Raw genomic sequence first — 5,634 nt, forward strand, 5'->3', positions numbered from 1 at the left:
GTGGCCCTTTCAGTCAGAGGAAGGCTGAGTGCTGGGAAGGGCTGGAGCTGGGTCTCCACACAGGCCAGGAACCGGGGGCCTCCTTCCTGGCACGGAACCCCCACTTCTCTGCAGGCCTTGAAAAGCAGAAGTCAGCCCAGCAGAAGGCTGCCCGGCAGCCAGAGGGAACTCAGCCGCTGGAGGGTGTGGGGACGTCCCTGATGAGGTGGCAGTGACTCCCTCCCCTGGCAGGAAAGGCCTTTAACCTCCCGAGGCAGCAGGGCCTAGCCTCCCAGAGCCGGGGCAGCTGAAGCCAGCCGTGGGCCCAGAGGGCAGGGAGGAGAGAAGGCTGCCGGGAAGGTGCAAACCAAATGGGAACTAAATGTCCCCGGGGGAGGAGAAAGGTGACTCAGAACCATAAGGGAAGGAGGGCGAGCAGAGGGTGAACAAAGAGGTTGGAAATCCTCTCTCCCCAGAGAGTCAAGCTTCTGGCTGCTGCTGGTAGGGGATCCCAACCTCTGCATCCACCAGAGGGTCTTCCCGAGGCTCCAAAAGTCTCCTGTCCCCCAACCATAAACACAGCCCTCACGTGGCCACAGGAGCTCCCTGGACCTGGTTCTAATCCTGCCACCTCCTTGAGCCTCAATGTCCTCCTCTGGCAAATGGGGATAATAAGGACAGGACTCACCTCACTGTGCGGGTGTGAGGATTAAATTCAGTTTCTGAAATAACACACAGGGGCTCCTTAACTGACCTTGGTGTGGCTCCATTGAACAGGGAGAGGGTGTGGAGGCAGGGGCTGGCTGCGGAGAGCCCAGCGTCATGGCCAGTGGTCGGCAAACTCATTGGTCAACAGAGCCAAATTTTTTAAACTGAAACTATATAGGTAGGTACATTGTTATGAACTTAATTAGGGTACTCCTAAAGCTTAGGAAGAGCCACATTCAAGGGGCCAAAGAGCCGCAGTTTGCCGACCACGGGTCATGGCAATCCCTTAGAACTTCAGTGCTCACGGGAGAAAAAAGAAATGGACCCTCCCATCTCTAGCCCACACAGCAGAACCTTAATGTAACGTCTGTTAGATGAGTGATCCAAAGAGCGGACTTGAGGTTTTTCAGAATCACCACCTATGTCCCCCAAGACCCACAGACCAGTCCCGATGGTGGACTCTACAAAGGCTTAGGACTTTTAGAACTTAATCCTCAGAACTTCACCTGGCACGTGCTGCAGCCCTGGGGGAAACTGAGGCTCAGAGAAGCTGGGCGTCGGAGTTCTGCTTTTGTATCACTCCGGAGCCGCTGTCTGCTCTTCCCCCTTTCCTGCCACCCGCCTTCCGCGTAGCTACGTGATAATGAATTCCTGTCCCCATTTTTGCTGTTTATCAAAGCCACGTGGAGCTGTCAATCAGAGCGTCTGTCAGCAGGTGCGCCTGCCTTGCTGGGTCCCTGTCGCTCGGGCCCAAATCAGGCTCACTGCCAGCCCAGGAGCTCCCCGGGGGGAGGTGGAGGCAGCCTGGGGACAGCTCAGACAACCACCGCTAGAGCTGGGGCTGATGGTGACAGGAACTCACTAAGGACTGACTTCGTGCCAAGCACTGGGTTACGTACTACAGGCCACCCCTGTGAGGGGGTGCCATGGTCCTCCCTGTCCTGGGGTGAGGAACTGAGGCTCAGAAAGGGTTCAGCGTTCCGTCCCAGGACTCAGAGCCGCAGAGTCCAAAGGCCCTTCCCCTAACCACTGCACCACACTGCCCTCCAGGGAGAAGGTGGGAGGTGCTGTGAGCGGCAAGAATCCCAGCAGGTGAAGTGGAGGGAGGGCAGGGCGGGAGGGAGGAGGAGTCCAGGAGAGGGAAGCCTCCTCTGACGCAAGGGGTCATGAGATGAGGTGGCTGGGGACCGGGCTGGGCAAGGCAGGGAACTAGGGCATCTTCCTCAGATTCCGCAGCCGGTTCAGAATTACACGGCTGCCTACGTCTCTGGCAGGTCTCCGCTTACAAAACCCTGCAGAGTCCCACGCAGGCTGTTGCCAGCCCAGAGGAGCCCCCTTGAAGCTCTCTGAGGCCACACCTTCCCCCTTTGTCTGGAGGGTTCCAGAGACAGCCCTGGGGGAGTGGGTGGATGAGAGGCAGTGGACGCAGCCCGAGCCGCACAGGGAGGGAGGACTGACTGTCCAGGCTCCGCTGACGCGGTGCACCCACGTGCCAGCCGGCGCCAGAGCTGTACCTGCGTCACCTCACGGAGCTTCAGCCCCAGAAGTGGGCACCGTTATCCCCACTGTCCAGCAAGGATGCTCTGGTTCAGCCACTGAAGCCCTCCCTGTGACCCCAAGCAAATCACTACACCTTTCTGGGTCTCAGTTTCCTCCTCTGCAAAATGGGGAGAAGGGCTGGGTTCAACCCTTGAGATCTGTCCCTGCTGAAACCTGCGTGGCTGAGGCGTGAGGTCAGTGACGGTGGTGGAGAGCCCCTGTCCCCCGTCCCTTTCACTCCCCACGCCGCCCTCCTCAGGAAGCATCTGCCGACGAAAACGGATGGATGGACTGGAAGACCCCAGGAGGCAGTCCTGCCACCTAGAAGGGCTCAGGACCCCTCGGTAATCAGGCCACTGCCGAATGCCCTTTGGGAATCACCAGGGAGAGCCTGCTCCTTGACAGGTGGGAAGACTGAGGCCCAGGGAGGGCAGGCACACAGGTGACTTGGGGGCAGAGCCACAAGACGCCCAGGCTCCTGCCTCCCAGCTCCCTCTGACCTCCCGTCTCCTGCACGGGGCTCTGGTGGATGGCTTCCCAGGAGGGCCGGACCCCCCTCCCGGCCCCGGGAGCTGGCAGAGCCCTGGCTGTGGTCCTGAGGCCCGGCTGGGACCCGGCGGGTTGCAGCCCCTCGCAGGCAGCAGAAGCAGAACGGGGGTTTTGTCCTCCACGAGAGCCTGGCTGTTGGCGGCTCACCACCGGCCTGGGCGGGCTGGGCTCGGCTGGCACAGTGGGGCCTTGTTTCCTTGAATACAAAGTCTGCAGCTTTCCATTCAGGCCAGGGCCCCCAGCGGGCAGCACTTCCTTCCCTAGAAGTCCAGCTCCCGGGCCCCTTCCTGCCCCTCATCCCTCCCAACACACCCCAGCAAGCAAGCCGCAGTGGTGCCAGGAGGCGGCCTGCAAGGGTTCAACTCCCCCAAGTCTTCACCAAAGTTCTCGTCAAACTAACACCAAAAACAGCCTCTGCAAAAAGCCAGCTGGTTCTGCAAAGGCAGCTTCGAGCCCACTCCCCCCAGCCCCGGCCCCAAGGCCCTGCTCTGGGGGTGGCTGGGCTCTCCCAAACGGCCCATGTTTTTCTTGAGGGGGCGGGGAGGGATGCTGTGGAACCCCAAGAGAAGGAGGGCTCCAGGGGAGAGGAGGGGGCTGGTGCTGGGTGGCTCCACAAGGCAGAAAATCACCCGTGAACATGAAGGGGTGTTGGAGGCGAGTGTTTTTCCACGTGGAAGCCGATGGCTGTGATGGGAAACGCGGAAAAGAAGGAAGAGCATGGGTTTTGGAGTCAGAGACCCGGGTTCAGATCCTGACAAGTTACGTCTGTGCTCAAACTCCCCAGCTGTGCCGTGGGAATGATGGCCCCGTGGCTCCGAGGATCCATGAGCTCCTTAGTGCCTTGGTGCTACTGATGCAGGGATCGCGGCTGCGCTGATAACCTCGCCTGCACTCCGGGGCAGTCTCGACAGGGAAGCTCTAGACCAGCGGTTCTCAACCTTCCTAGTGCCGCGACCCTTTAATACAGTTCCTCACGTTGTGGTGACCCCCAATTTCATTGTTACAAATTGAACATAATTAAAGCATAGTGATTAGCCACAAAAACAGTATGTAATTATATATGTGTTTTCCGATGGTCTTAGGTGACCCCTGTGAAAGGGTCGCTCGACCCCCAAAGGGGTTGCGACCCACAGGTTGGGAACCACTGCTCTAGACAGTGAAGCGACACACATCCTGAGCTCAAGGAACTTTCAATCTACTCCTGCCAGAACTCTGGAAATCTTTACCTCCTGGAAACCCCGGAAATGTCCTTGTTGGGAGATTTCCTTGCTTGACCGTGCCAACCTCTGGCTGGCAAGAAACTTTAGAACTCCCAACAAGTCGAGTCAAAGAGGCAGCCGCAGGGCCCTGGGGCCGGCAGGCAGAGGCCCAGAGGGGAGTCAGGGGCTCTTTTCCCCCAGGATGGCCCCTAGAAAAGTATGGGGCACCCAGCCCTCCAGGCCTGGGAACCAGAAACCTCTTCCCCTGCGTTGTTGGGGCCAAATGCAGAAGCAGCAGCTGCAGCAAGTGCGAGAAGTGGGAAGAGCCTTTATCCAGCTCTGGGGTTGCAAAACCCCACCTTCTTGGGCTTCCTGCTTGCGGCCGGACAGCCAGCTGTCTGTGGCTGAGACACAGCCCCAGCCGGTCTCCCTCCTGGCTGGGGGAAGGTGGGCCCAGCACCCCTCCCTGGCCTTGGGCTGTTTGTCCCTGGTCAGAGACCGCCTGACTTCCCCACCCTAGACCTGGCCTCCACCCTAGACCTGGCCTCCACCCTAGACCTGGCCTCTACCCTAGACCTGGCCTCCAGATAGTTCCACTTCCTCCCAGATCCACTCCAGACCAGGACTCCTGGGCTGGGTCCCCTCTAGAAGTCAAGGGCAGGACAAGGAAGTGGGAAAGGTGCCAAAGGGAGGGGGACTAGTGGGGAGTGTGGCTGACCATCTCAATCCCAACTGGGTTGAATCAGGGGGTGACTAGAGAGGACCTGGGACCCTTTCTCTCTAGTCCTTCAACAGAGACAGTAAGGTGTTTTTTTGGGGGGAAGGGCTAAGTCCACCCACCAAGGTGCCTGGCCAACCTGCTGAGAACACAGGTGTGGGGCTATGGGGGGTGAAGGCTGGAGCAACTGGGAAGTGAGGAAGGTGTGGGGCATCTGGGACCCTGTGTGGGGCGGGAAGGGGACACACAGTAGCAAGGAGGGCACAGGGGAGGGGGTGAGGAGAGATGGGACTTTCTGAAGGAAACAGGGGGCAGTGACAGCAAAGCGGCCGGGTGGGCTTGGGGTGAGGGCAAGAGGAGGGAACTGAGCCTTAGGAGGTGGGGGGAGTGGATCTGAGACAGGCAGAGGGAGTGAACAGACCCCAAGGGGAGGAATGTGCGGGGCATGGGGTGCAGGGTATGATTACCTTTGCCTAAGCACTGGGGAGGGGTGTTGGGGTAGGAGGGGGATTTGAGTAGCTTGTGGGGGGCGGAAGGGATGCCTGGGGAGTCCTCAGTCTCAGGGTCAGATGGTGGGGGGAACGTCACTAACAGGGCAGGTCCTAGGCCAGTGACGGGGAGTGTTCAGAGCCATGTAAGCAGGGAGAGTGGGGGCTCCCCGGGCTGGTGATGATCTAAGGAGCCGCCGGGTCCCCCACTCCGGTGCATGTGTCTGGTGCACTGGGGGCGGCGTAACCAGCGAGGGGTTGCGAGTCAGGGCCTGGGGATGCCCGGACCCTTCGCCTGGTGGGGTGGAGGGCTCAGCTCGTGTTTATCTGGAAGGGGCTGCCAGGTCCCCATCCCCGGTTGCCGGGATTCGGGGAGCCAGGCTGGCAGCAGGGTCCCCATCTCCGGTTGCCGGGATTCGGGGAGCCAGGCTGGCAGCAGGGGTCCCGGGGCGGC

The sequence above is a fragment of the Myotis davidii genome, unplaced genomic scaffold, assembly GCF_000327345.1.
Source record: "Myotis davidii unplaced genomic scaffold, ASM32734v1 scaffold299, whole genome shotgun sequence".
NCBI lineage: Eukaryota > Metazoa > Chordata > Mammalia > Chiroptera > Vespertilionidae > Myotis > Myotis davidii.